Source organism: Solanum stenotomum, chromosome 7, assembly GCF_019186545.1.
Source record: "Solanum stenotomum isolate F172 chromosome 7, ASM1918654v1, whole genome shotgun sequence".
NCBI classification, from domain to species: Eukaryota; Viridiplantae; Streptophyta; class Magnoliopsida; order Solanales; family Solanaceae; genus Solanum; species Solanum stenotomum.
In genome coordinates, this window is record NC_064288.1 from 15,438,602 (window position 1) to 15,462,377 (window position 23,776).

Below are 23,776 nucleotides of genomic sequence, written 5' to 3' on the forward strand. Positions count from 1 at the left end.
TTGAGTTTTCTTCTTCTTTCTTGTAATCTGCTTCTTATTTTGAGAAGTATCAAGCTTTTTCGATGGAGTTGCATTCTTGTTATGCGGTGGCGTTTGAGTCAATACATTAAACGTCGATGCTTCTACTAATCTAAGACTTTTTCTAGAAGTATGTTCTGATTTCTGACATGTTTTAACGAAAATCATGAAAACTTGATTCTTAGTATTGTGAAATCTCCCTTTCTTTATGATTGTAGACTGAATATTTTCTGATTAAGGAGGTGGTTTGAGATGTAGAAACGGTTTGAATGGAAGATGATTGATGAGGTGAAAGAGGAATGGGTAATTGTAACAACGGAAAATTTTAATTTTTGAATGTAGGGGTGGTGGGTTACTGACTAGAAGAGGCGTAGTGACATTAGGGGTGCGGGTTTGACGTGTAAAAGTAAAAGAGGAACAAGAATCAAGGTAAATTTCCTATAAATGTGTAAGAGATAATTATGGTAGATTATTTATTTATATCATTTAATAATAAATATAAAATTATAAAATACAATTTATTTAATAAAGTAAAAATGTAATTGATTTTTAAATAAAATGTGATCTGTTATAACCCGTAATTAAACAGTTATAAGCAAGAATATTTTAAAAGTAGCTTTAAAACTCATAATATTATCTCTTAAATATATGTGTGGGGTGATTTTTTCTTTTTGCTATGTAAAGCTACTATATAAGAAATACAATTACAAGTAAATAAGAGTGGGCCCAATTTTATTTGAAATGTGAATAAGCAAGCAAGCATGTTGACGAAGTGCTGCTTGCTTATTCACATTTCTCACAATTGCAAGGAAATGGACAATATTCAAGTGGCTCTAATATTTTTTGTTATGTAAAAATATGTATTACTAAATAAGAAATACAATTGCAAGTAAATTTAAGTGGGCCCCAATGTTTTTTACTATGTAAAACATGTATTACTATACAAGAAAGGCAAAATGATCTGGTGGACCATTGTATTTGTTTGTGTTTGTATTGTGAACCCTTCTACTTCCCTTTTGTCATTTGAACCCCTGAACCCATCGAAACACAACATTTTAAACATATTTTTTACTACTCAATTGTGTGTATCACAAACGCCTGACACATAATTTTAAAAATAATTATAAAATGACAAGTATGGTTATAAAATGACACACATATATATATAGTCACTCCACATCATTTTTCCTTTTATTATATTAGATTAATGTAGCAACACTTTTCTTTTCAATTTTTATTTCTTTTTGCTATAACTGTCTCCATCCCCACAATTTCACTTCATCCCTTCTTCTAATCTTCCTTACCTTTTCCTTTTTCCTACTTCTTCTACTCTTTCCATTGAAGTAAAAAATGTTGGCATGACTTTTGATTGTTCACAATCTCATCGGAGTTCGGAGTTGATTTTGAATTTTATCGAATTGGGGTTTTGGTGATGACCGGTGGCCTAAGGAAGAGTGAGGGTTTGATTGTTTCTAGTTGTTCACAATCTCGCCGGAGCTCGGGATTGGCGGCTTTTGGAAGGTCGAGACTTATTGGCGGAATATTGGTTTGGTATTTTTGTTGTTGTTGTTGGTTCTCGCTTATAGTTGTTGGTTGAAGCTTGTTGGAGGCGGTGAGAATGAAGGTGTTTTGGTCGGATAAGGTGAAGAGGACGAGAGGAAGGCAGTAAGTTCATGTTTGGTTGGATCTGAAACAGGGGTCTAACTTAAATAAGGGTCAATTTCGAAAATTATTTGAGTTTTTTTTTTGTTGTTTTTGTTTGATTTTCAACTTATCTAGGTAGATTTTTCAATTTATTTTCGAATTTATTTGTTGTTTAATATGAATTTAATCTTTTATTTGTGTCTTTGTTGGTTTTGGATTTTAGTCAATTACATTATTTTTCTTGAAAATTTTTGGAAATTTTGCTTTGTTTTATGCTTAATGTTAGTGTAAGATGTTTGGGAGTAGTGTTTGTCTTTCATTGCGTGTTTCATAATAAAGAGAGCAGTATAATGACAAAATACAATAGAGAAAAAAATTTGGGGGAAAAAGATAAAAAAAATAATGTAAGGCCAAGAAAACCTCAAATTCTATCCAACAATGGTGTTAGATCCAACTAGGAAGATGATGGCTATATAAAAGCCCTAATGTGACTTTTAGACCCTTTCCAAGGGTCTCACATTCCTAATAGGTGTGTTTTACACGCACTCTGATATTAGATGTCACATAGTATGCCAAGTCAGAAATAGTGTTTAAAATATTGTGTTTCAATAAGTTCAGGGGTTCAGATGACAAAGGGGCAAATAAAAGGGTTCACAATACAAACACATACAAGTACAAGGGTACACCAAACCATTTTACCTATAAGAAATATAATTACAAGTAAATAAGAGTAGGCCTAATTTTGTTTAAAATGTGAATAAACAAGCAAGCATGTTGACAGAATGCTGCTTGCTTATTCACATTTCTTATATAGTAATTTTAGATAAAAGGGTCAAACTTGATGAGAAAGAATCATTAAAGTTGGAGACAAATGGGTGATGGAATGATGAGGTACCTAAATGTAGACTCAAAGTGGTTTTATATTAAAATTAAAAGTGGCCAAATTTGTTCTTGTATTCAAAATTGAGAAACTTCTTTTAACTTTAAATTATAATCCAACATTCAATCGTAAATTTTAATAAAGTTCTAGAATTTCACTCTGAACTTTTGTTAATGATCGTAGAAACGATGACTGGGCATGACTATGAGTGGATCAACAATTTTAATTGAATTAAAAATTACGTAATTTCAAATGATATTAAAATAGGTAGAGTTCGCTAATTTCACTCTCAAAATTTTGTTAATGATCAAAGAAGCGACGACTAAGCATGACTATGAGTGGACCAATAACTTAATCGAAAGAAAAATTACTTAATTTTAAATGATACAAAAATAAATTTAAACATTTTCCATATAATATTCAACTATCAATACAATTATACCTTACATGTTATTTATCATTTTGTAAGTAACCATACCATGTTTGCTATCACTTGTTACACGTGAATAGTTTCAAGTACTTAGGCATTAATTTAATAACCCTAATATCATAAAATAACTACTCCTTTCTCGATCATGGCATATTGGTCCGTCTCGTGGGGGCTACAAGTAGGCATTCTCCCTCCTCAACACATGGCAGATTAATCATATTTTAACTCGTAGCTTCTTTAATCTTTTTTGACTTATAAGAGCCTTTCTTTTATTTAATTTAATAGTATAATAATAAGGAGGTGAAGTTAAGCTTAATTAACGCTTTTCATATCAAAATCCATTATTGGGAGATGCTTCGTCCGAATAGGTCTACTTTTCCACGATATTATTCTATGAAAATATCTTTTTTCTTTTTAAATCATAACATTTTGCTTCATCAAAATTAATTTGACTAATTTTCGTAGTTTATTTGAAGTAGATTAATTCAATATCTAAAATATAAATTTAGATGTTTAGAAATTATTTAAAAAATAGTATAAGATATAATTATTTTTATATTAATATGAATAAATATACATCTTAAAATATTTATCAAAATTCATACATTTTGACTCTCGAAAAGTAAAACGTAATAAATAAAAATAAAGAATATGGTGATATAAAATCAAGCTCAGAACAATATAACTATAAAAAGAAGAAGAAAAGATAAGTCGATGAAGGAGAAAAAATTTCTTCTTATTCAAGTGTATCTTACAATAGTGAATGATATCTCTATTTATAGGTTGAGAAATCAATTCAATTGTCACTATATTGAATGTCAAATTAATAGATACATTGTTATCTAAAAAAAGGTTCATATCACCTAGGGAATACACATACATAATAAGTATAAGTTCATGAATAAACTCAATGGACAATCCACCAAGTTCAATGGATTTATAACACTCCCCCTTGAATGTTCATAGATGATGTGCCTCGTTAAAACCTTACTAGGAAAAACTCTATGGGGAGAAAATCCTAGTGAAGGGAAAAGAGTACACATCTTTTAATACGCATTATTTGTTGCCTTATTAAAAACCTTGTTAGGAAAACCCAATGGAACAAAATATTGGTCAAGAAAAAAAAAGTGCCCCCTGATTAAAACAGTACTTAATTTCGTGTGATGATGTCATCCAATCTTATTTATCACCTTCTCAAAATGTTGATACTGATAGTGTCTTTGTGATGAAATTACATTCACAGAGATGTTGCATCCTTCAACTCATACTGATATATCATTTTCTAGTTTCATGGATATGATGAGACTTTGACCTTAGTCGAATACATACTTGATAATCATTTATTAGTGACCTTCTTGTTGCAAGTAAATTGCTTATCCAACTTGTCATAGCAACAATCATCTTGTAGACACTTTCATTTGCAATTGATTGTCTTGTAGGATAACTTCATATATATCCTTGATGTCATTTCAGCGTCTTCTCGTTGGGGAGGAGTAGAATCTTGTCAATAAACTTGCTACAAAATATTTGATCATATATAGCAAGGTTCATTAGTGTGCCAATTGACTCATATATGGAGTTTCTTTCATCACTAAGAAACTCTTCATCCTTCTCTTGAGATCCAAGTGGATCTTTATTTATGTCAAACGATCTCATAATCATTGGATACTCAATAAATGTGATTTATTCATGTAAAATCACATCAACATTTTTTTATGTATGTTGATTGATAGACAAATATTTTATTTGTCGAATTCTCAATATGTAGGTCAAGAGAAAATTTTGTCTTACCAAGATCTTTTCATTTTAGATTTCATTTTGAAACATTCAACAATTTTTTAAAACTTTTTAAGAGTGCTAATAATGTTCAAGTCATCAACATACACAACTATTATAACGAATTAAATACAACAAATAGGGTCATTTTCTTATACCCTTTCTTCCTTGATTATTTCAATCCATATAAGGATTCTTGAAGCTTTATTGAAAAGGTTTGTTTCAAACTTATATATTCTTCAGGGACCTTAAATGCTTCAAGGATTTTTGTATAACTTTCATTGTCTAACTAGACATGACAATTATTCATTATGTGCATTCAAGTTTTTCATATATTGTCATATCAAAATAAACTTCATTGCATCTATCATAGGAGAATACATCTTCAATAATATCAGAATTTTTGTGAAAAAAAACTTTTATGTCCCAATGCACAAGCCGTACTTGATATCTTACTATTATACTATCGCATACTAATTTATTAGTACCCCACTGACATTATACCTTAATCTGTGAACTATCAGTTCAAAACGTCATTTTTTTAAGTGAAACAAAATATACTTGAATTGTGCATTTCATTTGGTCAATCATTTATCTGTCCATATTATATGACAAATGTGAATTCAAGATCCTCGTCACCATTTATATCATTGAACGCTACTCAAAGATATCGTCGACTTTGATTTAATATTGATTCCAATATGACATCACTTATCGAGATCTCTTCATTTTTCATCATTTCAGATACATGAATTTCTGTCAATATTTTATGAGGTTTTATATCATTGTGTTCCGTTAAAGCACTTGTTTAATTATCATGACCATTTTGATCATTTTCTCCTTTTCTTTATCAAAGACTTTTATATTTAGAATCGATCGGTCTATCACGCTTCAAGAGTGACTTTTCACTATAGCATTTATAGCTAAATTATAACATAAGGTCAGTAAACTCATCCGACAATTCCAACTTTATGTAAATGAATTATCCCTTGAACTTCAAGTTCACATTTTTTTTCTAATGAGGATCTGGATAATTCATAATTCATCTCTTACATAATTTTCAGTTATCAATCATCTCTCTCCTTGATGTTCGAATATCTTACATTCATCCCAACCTTATTTGGGGATCCATCTTTGTGCATAGTCGATCAATTAAATCATAACCGCACATTCAATGTTTTAGATGAAATCATTTGGTTCATGACCCTGAATCAATTTTGATAGAGAAACATTGTTGGCTTGATGCATACAAGTGTTGCTACATGTTAAATAAATTCATCTCATACCAAATTTCTTTTGAGAAATTTATTCTCGTGACCATTAGTTTAAATTGGAGGCATATATTTTTTGCTAAACCAACTAGCATTATCAACATAATTTTATAATTTGAAATTATGCTCATAATTTAACAATTCAAGCACATAACCTTACAAAAATCAAATTGCAAGTTGATAAAATTGTACATGTGACCATTCTATAGATGCATCTGATGTTTGCATAATCAAGACACAACTTCCGATGCAAGTGTCTACGATCGTACAATAGTTTAGCAATTCAACCAAGGGTTGGGATCGTTCCCTAGAGAGTGTGCATGAAAATTGGTGGTTAAGGGAGAAAGTGCTCAAGCTAATCGTACCTAAAGACTTTGGCGAATGAAAACATAAAAAATTAAAAAGGGTGACGCAAGCGTCAAGTATTAAATGGGGGTTTGTAAGCAAGAACAACTAAAACAGTGGAAATAAGGAAAAATACAGGTATGGAGACGGAATTCTTGGGATGTGATAGGAATATGGGATAGACTAAATCATTGGGTACATGCTTTTGATAGTAAATTCATTGAGTATTTGTGACTAGGCAAGAATTTAAGGGGGATAAGCTCTCTCTCGAGCAACTTACCCTGTTTCAAATGGGTTCCTCTCGGACACTCACTTGCCGCATAAAGAACAGCCTATGCCTAACCCACTCACTCTCTCGAGTTGAGTGTGTGGACATGGGACTAGGGTTCACTCTCTCGAGCTGAACCTCATGTCGACCCACTCACACTGGCCATCAATTTAGTGGTCTTAGTTTTACGACCTTTCTCTCGAGCAAGCCAAAAATACATAAATAAACTTGTATTTGCAACTACAAATTCATTAAGTTCATCCACAACCACTAAACGAACTCACATTTAAATTATGAATAGACTATCAGCAAGCAAGACCCAACAACTAATCTAACCCATATTCACAAAATCACAGCCCAAGAATTGGGGGTTTAGCTACGTATGTAAAAGAGATAAAGATGTATACCAATATCAATTTCCATCAATGGGTATGCAAGATTAAGTCTTAATACACACAAAGAGTAAAGAATCCGAAAGACTCAAGTCAAATTCCTTGAATTTGAAACCCTTTGACAGCTCCAAGTTCTTCAAAACCCTCTCCAAAACTTAGAGAGAATATCTCTAAAACTCTATCTCAAACTTAATAATCTAAAAACTAGATAAAATAAGGTAAAATTCACTTCTAAGAATAAAAACTGAACTAGTATTTATAGTTTTTAGAACATGTGCTCCGAAAGATCTTTCTGCGACGTTAGTGGGAATCGCCAATGCATTTGGTGATCCACCCTTTGGTCTACTTCGTCCCCTTTCATCAGTTGCCTTCAGCCTCTTTGTGTCCTGGATAATTGGGTGATGTAGCACTGCTTCGCAGGGTCGCTCGATGATACGCCGACTGCTCCTTTTCACCGCCGATTTGCTCCTTTCCTTCAGGGCTCAGCTCACTGGAACAAAAGGCGAATATGTGATCTATTGGCGATTCACCGAATGGGTTCGGTGATACGCAGATCTTCATTTCTTTGTTCTTTTAGTTTCTTTTGCTCCTTTTTGCTCGATAGTGTCCATGCTTTCCCTCAACTTTCAAATACCTAAAACTTAAAGGTTTTCATCAAATATCGAGATAAAACATGCATTTGAGATCACTAATTTCATCAAAATATAGCCCTGAATGAGTCCAAATCGTGGACTCATCAACACCCCCAGCTTAAACTTTTACTTGTCCTCAAGCAAACTCAGGTTCAGTCATTCAAAAAGGGTGTCTTGAAAAGTGCTACACAAGACTCAATCATGAATTCACACAACAAGAGTCAATTTACTTATGCAAATATCAATTGTGCACTCAAATATTCAAGTAGTGACTCACCAATATAAAAAAATCTCATGCTCACAATATTTGCCTCAAATGCAAGTTCAAGCTCAACTAAAGTGTTTGAATGCCCTCATAGAAAGAATGATTCCATAATCACTCATAATGACTTAATCATCTAAAGTTCAGGAATCAGATGCAACGCTCACACTCACAAAGATGAAAACAATACATGTCTTCACTCATAGGTTTGCCCGTATTTTCCAATTGACATTTGTTTCAACTTTCTCAAGATCAAAAAGGTGTTTTCAAGGCTTGTAATGGGACTGAGTGCAAAGGTATGGTCATTTAAGCTTAGTGGCTTTCATCCTCATGAATTGTGGTGCTTACAACACTTCCTTCCCTTTTCCTTCATCGTTTTCTTTAGTGCTCAAAAGTCATCCTAATATTCACTTTCCCATAGTGTGTTGGAAACCCCATTTCTTTTGCACTTTATTCCGCAACTTTTCTTTTCATTCTTTTCTTTTCTTTTTCTCTTTCTGTTTTTTTTATATGGAGAGGTTTCATTTTTCTCAACACCATGGGTTAACGAAGACTTCCCTTGCACTTCTTGATTTTCCCTTTTCTTCTCACCACATTTGACCTAAGTTGGCTATTTATTAAACCACAAATCAAGAGGATTAACGGTAATGGAGTAAGAAAGGTCTAATTTTCATCAAGTTTTTTCCAAAGAAAGTTAAGGTTCAAGGGGTGTTCAAGAGAGGTTCACACACTCACAAGGTAGGCCACAAAAATGGTATATGTCAAATTGGCTCACACTCTTCAAAGTTGCCTAATATCATGTCAAGAGAAAGTTTTACTTAGTCGATCGGACAAATGGGGCAAATTCTAGGATCTATCATGCATGTTTCAAAGTAAGTTCATCACACTAGGCATCAACACTATAGTCAAACAAGACTCCACACTTTTTCTAGTGTGCAATAGTCATTACAAGAGACTTGATTCGATACTAGGCTAGTCAAAATGAGATGCAAAAAGTTCACATATTGTCTATGCAACTTCATTTGGCCTCATCATAGCCGCGCATTCATGTTCGTTTGATTTAGAGCACTATTCAAGTCATCGGTATTGATCGAGACCGTGACTTAAATTTTGCAAAAGAACAACCACATTCATCACACAAGAGGTGGCAAAAAATTTCGGAGGGGTTGAAATCATTTTGCAATAAAATAAATAAAAGGAGCCATAAGCTCAATCATCCACAGAAATAGATAAAACACAATTTTAAAGTAGAACAACACAAATATATACACAAAACACAACTATCAACACAAAAGGTGTGGCCCTCACTCCACCACAATTAAAAAGTATTTGTCCTCAAATGCAAATAAAAGTATCCAGAAATTAAAATAAAATAAGACAGAGAGGAAGGTAAAGAAAGGTCCTGTCTATGCAGTCTCTCTCTCTCTTTGTCGGGGTTTCAGTGGCTGGTGTAGCAGTATGTAGTTGGGCATCAGTGCCCGGAGTAGCCTCAGACGGAATAGCAATACTAGATCCACTAGGAGCTGTTATGGACGTCTCAGTCGGCAATGTCTGGATCACCGGCTACACAACCGTCTATAAAAGATCAGGCAAGTCTCTGAATATGCCCTCATCTCTGCTCTCCTCAGCATGTACTGATATCAACTTCTCGTCTGTCTCTACATCCGACTCTGCATATGCTGTGCCATCCCCCTGCACATCTCCGGTGGTAGCCGAAGGAATCCCTGAGGTCTCAAGAGCATCCCTGTCCTTAATAGCCTCTAGTAGTGAACTGAAGTCAGTAGACTTAAGATAGTCTACGTCCTTCCTCAAACACGCAGTCTCAGCTTTTAAAGTCGTCACCTCGGAGGCCTCCACCTGTCTATTCTCACAAGAAATGACTCTCACTGTCAAGGCATCAATAGAAGTCTGAAGGGGGATAAGTACTGCTAGTATGGCAGTGTCAATCATCCCCGGGATGGATCTCTCCAATCGGGTAGCTCTCACATCAGCTGAATAGGCCAACTGCCACATCTTCACGATCATGGCCTGAGTAATCCTGGCAGGCTGGGAGGATAAGGAAGCACCTGGAGCCTGTGAGGAAGAGGAGGAAGGAGCGGGTATACCTGAGGGCTCAGAGGCCGGAGTAGGCGAAGGTGCCTCTGCTGGTAATGAGTCAACATTGACCTCTGGAGAAGTATCTGCTGGAGCAGTTCTCCTCCTGTCAACCTCCTATCGTGTGAACTCGGCCTCAATATGCCGGATGTCCATGGATGATAAAGGGATGATCTCTATATCATTCACAGGATCTCGGGGTACACCGACACGCCAATATAACTCAGTGATCAAAACCAAGAATGACAGAGAGGTAAGTCTCTGCTTGGCTCTCATGGCCATCTCCTGCGAAGTCAGCAGTCCTAGGTCGATCCGTCTCCTGGCCATGACAGAATCAGGGCAAGCCGCCTTAGGATGGCTGATAATAGACTCGTTCTGGGATGGAATGATAGTGAATGTCGATGAAGCCAAACCAAAATCGGGAGGCGATGTTCATGTACCTCTTCTCAATGGGAGCTCCTGCATCCATCCACCTCGGGGTGGTGTCAGAAATCATCGGAGCCAACCAACCCTTCAAATCATCCAGTGACTGAACAATCAGCAACCCCTCATAAGGGAGTGTAGAGTGCAGCGATCTACCTAATACAACATTAATATGCTCGTTGTGGCACTCCACCTCCTTGCCTCTGACCATGACCGATTTCACTGGTCGAAACTCACTTGCCTTCTTCTTGTTCTTAGGCACTAACTCCCCATAGGCTGTGTAGAATTCCCTAACCCAAGATGGAATATAAGGGCTTCGGGGCCTTGTGAACTGTTCAAACCCATCGTATCGGAGCGTGTCAAGCACATCAGAATGCTTGCCTTCTAGGCCCTCCAAGGATAGTAATTTCTCCTCTATGATGGTCCGTAAACCATCACCTTTCAATCTGTTTAACAGCCTCGATGGAGGAACTATAGGGAGTACGGAGGTGACTGGAGGTGCCTGAGCTGGCACTGATTCAGTGGTAGGTGGGATAGCAGCTGAGGAGGCTCCGGTAGGGGGTAGGCTGAGATCTAGCCTGGTGTCTGCTACTGCGGTGAATCAAGAGCTCCTCATCTTCCAGTTCAGAAAAATATGGCTCAATAGCTGCCCTTTTCTTAGAGATATGCTTCTTTCGTTTGCCTTTATCTCCCGGTGGGAGATCTTGCTTTCTTTTCTGTGAAGGACGAGATCCTCCTTCACTTATCGTAATTTCCTTTGACTTTTTCTGATGTGGCTCGGTTAGACTGGTGCGTACCATATCTGCAAAAGATCGAGAAGAAACTTAAATGCAAGCGCAAAAAAGTTATTGCAGACAGACTCGCAGATCCATTCGGTGAGTTGCCAAAACTCTTTAGCGAGCTAAGTCGAGCTCGCTGAAGGGATTGGCTCAACAATTAAGGCAAATCAGTGATACGAGAGTTCCTTCGGCGAATCGCCGACTCCTTTTGGCGATCAAGGGTTTGTCCACCGAAAGTTACAGCATATAAGGGTCTCAGGGGTGCAAATAAACAGCGATAAAGACTACTTTCGGCGAGTCGCCGAGTTCCTTCGGCGAACTCAGGCGTCTTGCCGAAAGTTACAGACTCAAACCACAAACTTGACATAAAATTAAATGCAAGATTAAGAACATAGGCGAACCGCCGAGTGATTTGGTGAGCTTTACTCAGATCGCTAAATGACCCAACGTGCCCATTTTCAACCCATCTCCTAGGATTTAACTCCGCAACCCTCGAAATTGAAATCAAAGCACGCATTAATGAAATTAAAACGAGACCCATACTACCCATCATCCTGGAATACTCAGACTTCTCCCAGATTTGCCGAATTTGGCCATTTGACGATATTTGCTCTTAAGAGTGGTGTCACCTGCTCTGTCATTGCGCAATTTTTTGACATTTAGCACAAACGCGGGCTACTCAGACTTCATCCAATCAATTAATCAACACACAATCACAATCTAACTCATTAAAAAGCACAAAAGCTACGGGCATTTGACCATCAAACATTACGGGCAAGATTTTCAAGTTAAAATAGGCATTTTCATCATTCTAATCTTATCAGAGAGGCCCAACACACATCAATACAATACTATTTTTGCAAAAGAGTTCAAAATTTTCAATAATAAATTTGGGGTTCGGAAACCAACCTTAGATGCTGGTTAAATTTCGATTGATAAGCTAAGCGGCAAAGTATTCAAACTCCACGCACAAATCAACAAACTAAAATGCTATAAAAATGCAAAAATAAATAAAATACTACCTTAGTGTGAGTTTAGGGGATTTAAGAACGAGGGAAAGTGAAAGAATTTAAAATTTGAAGTCTCTTGGCCATTATAAACCATCCAGTTTGCGCTTGTTCGGCGACGTTAGTTGCACTCGCTGATTCACTCGACAAATTGCCGAGTGATCACTTGCCCCACCGATTGCTAAAGTTCTTTCAGTTTCTTGGGGGTCAAGAGGCGAACAGTATCGAGGTCGTTGACGTGGTCGGCGACACGTCGAACTGCTTCGTAAGTCCACCGAGTTTTACAGGCTCTGACTTAACCTTGAATTGATCCAAATGGCGGGTCAAGTCGGGCTCGCCGACCTCTTCGGTGATCCGCCGGCTGACCATTTGCTCGCCAATCTGTATTTTTCACCACTTTCCTCATTCAAACTTGCACCACTAACACACCATTATTTATAAAAGCAAAATAAAGCATTTAAAACCTTGGGTTGCCTCCCAAGAAGCGCCTTATTTAACTTCGTGGAACGACGTGAGTCCTTACTCACTCCCCATTGGTTCGGTTGGTCCTGGTGTTACTAGGTAACCCCAATAGTTCGTTTGAGTGAAAAGCAGGCACCACATAATTCAGGAGTGTCCTGATCAGCTAGATCGATCTAGAGTGAGAGTCAACCATTTGATTCAACACTTCAATACTCTCTTTTATCTCTTCCAACATTGTATCTTGTTCGGTGATCTTTTGGAGAATGATTTGGAGTGTGTCCTTGACTCGATTGTTCTCCCTGTCTCTAGACTGCTTCCTCTCATGAGGAGGTATATACCTCCCTTGACTCTCGCACTGGTTTTCCACCTCTGTTATTTTGGTGGACAACTCGTTCAGCTGAGTTACCAGTGCGGTTAACTGAAAGTCCCTCTCGACTTCTTGGCTCGTCTCAGCCGAGTTGTCACCATTTTCCCCAGTCATGCTTAGGGTACCTACCTACATCAACAAATTCAAAGGAAAACAAAACTAAAAATAAAGTTAGTAAACTATGACTACCAAAAGCAAAAATTCATCTTAAACCAAAAACCTTCACGTAACACCACTCCCCGGCAGCGGCACCATTTTGATGTTTGTGTAATCAAGACACAACTTCCGATGCAAGTGTTTACGATCGTACAATAGTTTAGCAACCCAACCAAGGGTTGGGATCGTTCCTAAGAGAGTGAGCGTGAGAATTAGTGGTTAAGGGCAAAAATGCTTAATCTAATCATAGCTAAAGACTTTGGCGAATGAAAACATAGCAAATTAAAAAGGGTGACGCAAGCGTCAAGTATTAAATGGGGGTTTATAAGCAAGAAACAATTAAAACAGTTAAAATAAGGAAAAATACAAGTATGGAGACGGGATTCTTGGGATGTGATAGGAATACGGGATAGACTAAATCATTGGGTACATGTTTTTTATTGTAAATTCATTGAGTATTTGTGACTAGGCTAGACTTTAAGGAGGATAAGCTCTCTCTCGAGCAACTTACCCTGTTTCAAATGTGTTACTATCGGACACCAACTTGCAACATGAAGAACATCCTACACCTTAACCCACTCACTCTCTCGAGCTGAGTGTGTGGACATGGGACTAGGGTTCACTCTCTCGAGCTGAACCTCACGTCGACCCACTCACACTGGCCATCAATTTGGTGGTCTTAGTTTTACGACCTCTTTCTCGAGCAAGCCGAAAACACATAAATAAACTTGTATTTGCAACTACAAATTCATTAAATTCATCCACAACCACTAAACGAAATCACATTCAAACTACGAATAGACTATCAACAAGCAAGACCCAACAACTAATCTAACCCATATTCACAAAATCACACCCCAAGAATTGGGGTTTTAGCTATGCATGTAAAAGAGATAAAGATCTATACCAATATCAATTTCCATCAATGGGTATGCAAGATTAATTCTTAAAACACGTCAAGAGTGAAGAATCCAAAAGACCCAAGTCAAATTCCTTGAATTTGAAACCTTTTGAAAGCTCCAAGTTTTTCAAAACCCTCTCCAAAACTTAGAGAGAATATCTCCAAAACTCTGTCTCAAACTTAATAATCTAAAAACTAGATAAAATAAGGTAAAATTCACTTCTAATAATAAAAATTGAACTAGTATTTATAGTTTTCAGAACATATGCTCCGAAAGAACTTTCGGCGACGTTAGTGGGAATCGCCGATGCATTCGGCGATCCGCTCTTTGGTCTAGTTTGTCGCCTTTCATCAGTTGCCTTCAGCATCTTTGTGTCCTGGATAGTTAGGCGATGTAGCACTGCTCCGCGGGGTCGCTCGGTGATACGCCGACTGCTCCTTTTCACCGCCGATTGCTCCTTTCCTTCAGGGCTCAGTACACTGAAACAAAAGGTGAATATGCGATCTATTGGCGATTCACCGAATGGGTTCGGCGATTCGCAGATCTTCATTTCTTCGTTATTTTAGCTTCTTTTGCTCCTTTTTGCTCGATAGTGTCCATGTTTTCCCTCAACTTTCAAATACCTGAAACTTAAAGGTTTTCATTAGATATCGAGATAAAACATGCATTTGAGGACACTAATTTCATCAAAATATAGTGCTAAATGAGTCCAAATTGTGTACTCATCAACATCTATTAAATCATAATAGTAAATGTTCCACATGACAGGTGAACAGACCCATATTCACCTTTTTGTATGTTCCAAATAATTTCAGGAAATACAATCTCAACCTTAGCTGGTATAATGATAACGTTATCATGAGACAAGCAACACAAGATAACTCTTGAAAAATATTTTATTTCTTCAATATATAACCATGTGAATTCTTAATTATTTTTATATTATATTTTAATTGAAATGACCAACTGAGTAAACTTCTAGTTTACTTTTGCATGTGATTCCATTATTAGGTTCATAAATGTATACGAAAAACAAGATGAAAATGTGGATAACCTTTTACATAAATATTTATATCCCGCTTTGATTTACTAATATGAAGATATTAAATCTTCTCATTTATAGTCTCAATATAATAATTTTTCTTTTTCAATTCCTCGAAACTTAAAAAGTTTCTTTTAAGACTTACTACAACCCTAATATTATTCATGGTACCATAATAGCTCCTTAGAGCTTGCAATTAATTTTGTGTACTATTGCATATCTCATGACAATATCCATATGATGAACATCTCCTTCAAAGAGAAAATTTAGTATTGCTATGGTCATACATTAATATAGGCAAGACATGTTTCTTGCTTTACTTTTGTTGTACCATAGATACGCAACCAATGACAAATGTATGTTGCCACACAATAATATTATTTTGATCATGATCACAACATTTATAGGCAAGAATCATTTTTTTTATTTTATCCTTTCGGTAGTTCATAACGAAACATACCATAATATTTATGGTGTACTCAAAGTACATGACTAAATGACAATTTATGTCAAAATATTTTTTTTATTCTCTTAAACTTCCGATAAAGGTGAGATGTAATATTTATCCAACTAGAATATGTCCTTATCCGCATTTTTATCATATTTTGACGCATTTACTTTTAAAAATGGACAAGCATTCACGATGCTTGTTACAAGTCATAATCTCTTCAAGGAGTTGACTATAACCATTTATACGTGGCATACCTTTATATTTGACATATTTACATGATCCACCTCAATATCACTTCGAAAGGTTAGGTGTACCACCAATTTATCTTCCTTTCATTTGATGAAGGATTTATAAACTTATCAAATTATTAGGTTATAAGAAAACCATATATCCAATAGCCTTTCATATTATTTTGATGACAAAAATTACCTTCACATTTTGAAGTATTATTTAGAGAACTCGTAGTGTTCTTTCACCACAATAATAACTATTATTTTTTTTCTTTTCATGCCCTTATTCATACATTTAATTTGTTTCAATATAAGAGTTGTGCAATGTTTATAACACATTGACTAATTTATTTCAATATATAGTGTTTCAATGCTTTAGTGTCTACAAGTACAATGTGTTTAATATTTTGAATGCACAAAGACAAAGTGTTTGTCGTCATCAAAGAAGGAGAATTTTTTGGGGTTTATATAGTTTTGATGATTGACAAAGAAATATGAAACACGTCGGTCAAGCTGGTCCAAAGGAACACTGCCTCAAGTAGCTAAATTCAGAGCAAATTCATAAAATGCATAAATGCAAGATTGAAGACAAGAATGCAAAAATTGAGGAATGGATAAAGGTTAATTTTGATACACTTAAAGGCAGCAAACAAACGTTGAATTGAAGGGTTGTAGTTCGACTATAACACCAATGAAGTATGATTGCTTTGAATAAGGAGTCTCCTTGAAATATAACTTTAAGTCGAGAGAGTTTGAGTTGATAAGAAGTTTGAAGTAAAGAACAACTCTTTGAGGAGTTGTGGTTAAATAGTGCTATATGAATGTTGAGGAAGCTCATTGAAGAACAGGTTCTATATATTACAGAGTTTCTTTGAGTTGTAGCAATGATGTATCCTTAGTTTCAATGAGTTATAAATTGAATTAGGATTATAGTCTTCAAGTTGAGACAACTCGAAGTTTTAGGAACACATATCTTGGGTTTGTAATCTTTTGTTGAAAGACTCATTGATTTAGTGAAAATTGGGTGTAAATACTGTAGACCTATATGTTATGATTTTTACACCTTTTGTGAGCTGGTGTTTCCACTTAGAAATAGTGTGTTTTTACTTTTCTTACTGTTTTGTTGAAACACATTAGACAACTTGTTTCCCTAAGGCAAAGATTTTAATTAATTAACTAAGATCTAGGTCATATATATATATATATATATGTTGTCTTTCCTTTCTCTGGCTTTCATTCCATGTTTGGTTGAGTAAGAATCTTTCTTAAATTTGGAGGAGTTGTAATGGGAGAGTTGCCAAAATAGCCACTCTCCAAACTTAATTGAACATTAAGACAAAAGTCTTGAATAATTTGTGGTATACCCACTATTAATGACATCATCCACATGCCTTAATTGTCACGTACAAAAGATCTCACTAAGTTTTTTTATCTCCACTTTGGTCCCCCCTTCTTTTCCAACTAATTTGGAATAATATATATCTATTTGCATTTGTTAAAAATTATATTAGACAAAAATAAAGAAGCCAAATGGGAAAGAAGAGTAGCTCGTTTTTGCTGCTGTCGAAATTGACGATTCCGATGAGTTTTCCGGCCAAAATATCCATTTTCAAGGTAAAAATCATCATCATCTCCTACTCCATAGTCATGTTTACTCCATTTTCTTTCAAAAACCAAGCTTCAAAATGATTTTCCCGTCATTTTAGAAATTTGAGAAATCTTCCATAATAAGCACTTGATAACTCATTATAGATACGTTTTAGTAGTTTAAAAGCATTAAAAGATTGTTTCGCCATTGTAGGAGCTGCATTTTGAACCACGATCTCATTCAGTCTCATTTCTGTACGGATTTCGTACCTCATTGATCATTAACGACTGATATTGTAATCTAGTCTCTATCTTTGTAGTCTATAATGGCAGTAGCTGAATTTGTTGTTGGTGGTGGTGATTATATGGGAGTATGGGAGGAGACTCCCAAAAATTGGAATTGAAAATCTTTTAGTAAGACGACAATGCCCATTGCGTTGCGTCGCAATGGTTCATATGACGATATGATTGCAAGCGTAATTGAGACCAGTGAGTTAACTTGCGAGCCAAATGACTTGGTGATTAGCTATCAAATGAATGGACGGTAAAAATACATCCCACATTCATAAAAATGATAGGCACGTGATCTTGTACATGTTAGATATTGGTATTGATGGCTCTAGGCCTACATTGAGGATAAACGTTAATGTGAGGCCTCCAATTGAACCAACAAATTTATTTAACGACGACAATGATTCGATTGTAAATGAAAGATTGGGTGATCATTCAAAGGAGAGCTTGGGTGATATTTCAAATGAGATTTTGGGTGATCAATCAATGAATATACATGATGATCCAACTAATGTGGAAAATCAGCTAGTAGATGTGGAAGATCCCGAACCCGAATATTGTGAAGAAATGCAGGTACAAAAGCAATTGGGATCACAATCCAACCATTCCCTCTCCGATGGAACTAATTTATGTATAAACCAAACTTTCAATAACAAGAATGAATTGCATTTGTTATTAGCTGAAGCGGCGGCAAAAAAGTCTTTTGATTTTGCTACTGTGAAGAGTTGTACTAAATACTTAAAGGTGAAATGTGTATCTCACAATTGTGCATGAATGTTGCGGGTGAGAAAATATGAGTGTTCGGATAGATTTTGTATCTATAAGTACATTGACGAACATAGTTGTGGCGTTGAACATGCCAACAATAGCCATAGAAAAATTTCAATCAAAGTCATTGCTTCACTTTGTGTAAATATGTATCGTGAAGGCAAGGGTCCAAATGTTAAAGAGATTGAAAGAGCTATGTTTAATTGTTTTCATTGTAGTCCAAGCTATTGGAAATGTTGGAAGGGGGGCGTTGTTGCTAAGGAAATGGTCTGAGGGACAACAGAGAACGGATATTCATGCTTACCGGTTTTTTCCTACATGTTCGAGACACTTAATGTTGGTTCTAGTTACTGTCTCATGGTAAACGAGGATAGTCATTGGTTCATGTATTATTTCTTGGCCTTTGGTGCTTGTGTTAAGGGATTTGTCCACATGAGAAAGGTAATTGCGGTTGATGGCACTCATTTACATGGTAGATATGAGGGCGTGTTGTTGAGCATTGTTGCACAAGATACAAAGAATCATGTTTATCCAAAAAAAAATTGTGTTGTGGACAAAGAGAATGATGCATCTTGGACATTCTTCTTTGAGAAATTGAACGAGATTGTGGTCGATGAACCAGATTTGTGTTTCATCTCCGATAGACACAAAAGTATTGCCAATGGTATTGTGAATATTTACAATCATGCTCACCACAGATATTGTATGAGGCACCTCGGTGAAAATCTCTGCGTAAATCATCTTTGTGGAGATTACCATAATCTTTACTACAATGCGGCAAAGGCTTATTCTTTGGAGGAGTTTGACAATCATTTTGTAGAATTCAAGAACAAATGCCCCGTTGCAGCCGTCGTTCTTGAGCATGATATTGGTTTTGAGAAGTGGAGCAGGGCACAATTTCCTGGCAATAGATATGATGTTATGACCACAAATATCGTTAAGTCACTTAATGCTATGTTGATAGACAAAAGAGAGTATCCTGTGGCATCTATATTTAATTTGATTACTAAGCGGTTTGGAGAATTGTTTAGGGAGAGACATGCATATATCCTCAAATCAATGGGTAATCAAATGGTGTCGACTGTCGAAAAAATCGCAAGAAAAAAAATGATTGAGGGCGACTCCTTATATGTCGAGAATGTAATCGGGGACAACAATCAATTTACTGTGTTCGGTGCGGGTGTTACTGCCTATGTGGGCCTACTGGAAAAGTCATGTTCATGTAGGGAATATGACTTGATCAAGATACCTTATGCTCACGCGATGACCGCTTTGCGATCGAAGCATGGCAATGAGTATGGTATGAGCATCTTTGAGTACTCTTTGCCTTTGTATAAAGTTGAAGCGTACCTTCTTGCATATATGGATTCTATTAATATTGTCCCTCTCGATTCGGAATGGTGTGTTCTAGAAGAATTGCTTAATGTGAAGATTTTTCCACCTCTTGTCGATACCAAGCTTGGAAGAAAAAAGAAGAAAACGTGTCAAAGGCATCGATGAGAATTTCAAGAGCAAGAGAAGGAACAAATGTTCAATTTGTAAGATAACCAGACATAAGAGAACTACATGTGTGAACAACAACAAATCTTAAACAAGCTTGATTGAATTTATTTTTGTAATCAAGCTACTGTTTTTTTTTTTGCTACTGCCAGCATTTTGGTCAATTTATTGTCATCTATTATTGTAATTACTCATGATCTAATATAGATCAATCAAAAGATGACATACATTTTGTACACTATCTATTAAGCTATGTATTATTAATATATGAAAATTCATGGTATTTGTAATGCAACGATTCTAATGCATGAATTAGAATATGATTAAGAATTAGAATTAGAATGATATTTGTGACTATTTTTAATGCACCAAATCAAACAATGCTTAAACAAACTTGATTGAATTTGTTTTTGTAATCAAGCTACTGTTTTTTTTTTTGCTTCTGTAATCAAGCTACTGCCAGCATTTTGTTCAATTTAGTATCAGCTATTATCGTAATTAGTCATGATCTAATATAGATCAATCAAAAGATGACATACATTTTGTATGCTATCTATTAATGTTTATTATCGAGTCCACCCATTCTCTATTAGACGGTGTATTATTAATATATGAAAATTCATGGTATTCGTGATGCAATGATTTTAATGCATGAATTAGAATGATTAAAGAAGGAAGTGTTGTAAAAAAAGGTCATGATCTGAGTTTGTGTATTTTAATGCATGTGTATCTATATGTGTATGATATGTTACTGTTGAAATTTGTATATAAAAAAAATCAAATCTTACTTGTGAAATTTGTATATGAAAATATGTACTGGTTGTCAAAATATATAGACCCCTTATACAATCGATGCATCTATATGTGTGTGGTGTGTGCATGACCAATGAGATTTACACTCTGACATTAGTAAGGTATATTCGAGTTTATGTCTATGTTAAAGCATTGTCAATACTACACCTACTAGAATATGATACTTATATATAGACCAAAACTAGGAGTATTTAAAAAAGATAATAATTAATTAATAATAAATTATATTTTTGAAATTTATCCAATTAAATAAGTTTAAACAAGTCATATGATCATGTAAGAGTCCACATAAATTGGCTGTGGTGATTAGAGATGTATGAGGAAGAGTTGTGGTTATACAATCAACATCCTTAGAACAATCTTTGAGAAAACATAAGTATGTTGTGAGGATATCACTTGTTTAACCACACATTGTTGATTGTCACCCCAATTTATGTAGACTCATACATGATCACATGCTTATGTTCTAAATATGTTGATTGTATAACCACACATAACAAGTTACATCCTTACATGATACTTATGCTTTCTCAAATATTGTTATAAGGATGTTGATTGTATAACCACAACTCTTCCTCATACATCTCTAATCCCCACACCCAATTTATGTGAACTCTTACATGATCATACGACTTGTTTAAAGTTATTTAATTGGATAAATTTCAAAAATATAATTAATTATTAATTTATTATTGTCTTTTTTAAATCCTATTAGTTTTGGTCTATATATAAGTGTCATATTCTAGTAGGTGCAGTATCGACAATGCTTTAACATAGACATAAACCTGAATATACCTTACTAATGTCAGAGTGTAAATCTCATTGATCATACACACACCACACACATAGATATGCATCGATTGTTTAAGAGGTCTATATATTTTGACAAGCAGTACATATTTTCATATACATATTTTACAATGGTAATAAAAGTTCAAATGCTACTTTTCAACGGTAACATTTGATTTTTTTTTTTTTTTGTATAAGAGGAAGGCAATCCCTCATAAACAACTCAAACCCTCATAAACAAGTCAAACACCTCCATTTTTACAATGTCTCAAGCATCTCAAACATCCAATGCGAAAAAGTCTTACAATTGTCATTGTGGTAATCCAGCTAGGTTAAGGACGTCACACATCGATACAAATTCAGGTCGATAATTTTTTAATTGTGCAATTGGCATATGCTCTTTTTTTTAGGTGGTTTGAAAATGAATCATCAACGAGTAGCCCATCGAATTTTCAAGGCGTTGCCAAATTTGAAATATTAAAATGGCTATAGAAATCCAAAAAAAATAGGGATCTGATAATGACTTTCTTAAAAGAAGTCGAAGAGCAGAGGAATCACTTAAAAGTGTTGGTAAAAGATGTTGAAATAGATAGAGATCAACAAAAAGAAAGGTTGATTTTGGGAGAAGAAAAAGAAAAACGCCTAAAAGCTATATTGTGTGATTTATTTTTGGTGTTTACTTTTTGAAAATGTGTAACAAATGTGTAACAGGAATGTAGTGCTGAATAAATAAAGTATTTCTCTCTATTTATTGCACTCTTATTTCTTTTATTTTTGATCGATAATGTTATAGATCATCAGTGATAACAATCTATAGTATTAGACATACAAGTTTATTAAGACGTAGATTAATAAGAAATCTAAAACCCTTCATAATAAAATATGTTAAACTGTCAGATGTACATTTTTGTCATAAAAAACAACAAAACAACAAACCACTTTAACCATGTTCTTAAAAACCAACTTATCAAAAACCTATTGTCTTAAAAAACTATATCAAAAAACCAATTGCCTTCAAACGAGAGAAAACTCAACTATCACAAAAATCAATTGTCATAAAAAATGAACAATTTCAAAAATTGTCTTAAAACACCAAGGAATAACCATCACAAAAACCACAACTGCCCTTACTCATCACCACCTACCTCACCATTAAGCTCCATCACAATACCCATCACGTCTATTTCTTTTTCCACTTCTGCCACATCAGTGGCCAAGCCTTCTTCTTCTAACTTTTCCTCTTCTTAATTCTCTGTTATCTTCTCCTCTTGTTGTTCTTTCTCATCTTCTCCACTTGCTTCATTTTCTTCATTTTTCTTCTCTTCCAGATTCTCCTATTCACTTTCTTCTTCTTTCTTTTCTTCTAGTTTCTCCTCTTGTTTTTCTTCATCGTTCTCTTCCATCTTATCTTCTTTTTTTCTATCATCTTCTCCTCATCATATTGTTTCTCTTCTTCTTTCATATACTCTTCCTTCATCTCTTCATCAACTTCTTCAGCAAAGTATGCATTAACTGCAGCAAGATCATCATCGACTACAGCTAATGGAAGGATCTCGTCATCAACTGTTGATGATGAATAGTTGTTGTCATCTACTGCAAGATCCATGGCTAAACATTAATACAAATAAATTATTTTACACAAATAATATATAAGTTTATCTACCTTTCTTTTCTTTTTTTTTCATTTCTTCTCAATTTCTCCTCTCGTATAAAAGCAACAATTTTCACCATTGATTGCTCGAGGGATGCAACATGCTCCCACAGACTTTCATCTTTAGAAGTACTTGGTACAGAATTCTCACAAGGTTGATTAGGATTGTGATCATTTGAATAATCATCCTCCACATTCTCTACTGCAGAAGTGAGGACAGTGACACCTTTCAAACTGGCCTTTAAGGCATCAATGATTGTGTCCTTCACTTCGTCCGTAGATGATTTTAATGTTGCCATATAATTTTGTTTTGTCTCACGGACAGTAAGTATGAGGTATGGATGCACAATCTACAAAAAAATATAAATAGTACAAGACCTTCACTAATTTACAAATATTGCTAGATAATAATAAATTAGTTTATACCTTTGTACTTCTCCCTTTGTACTTAAATGGATCACCTTCGACAATATTATCGCTCTTTTTCGTGTGCCATCTAAGTACACGGGAAATTGACAGAGGAGAATCCAAGGACTTCTTTCAATA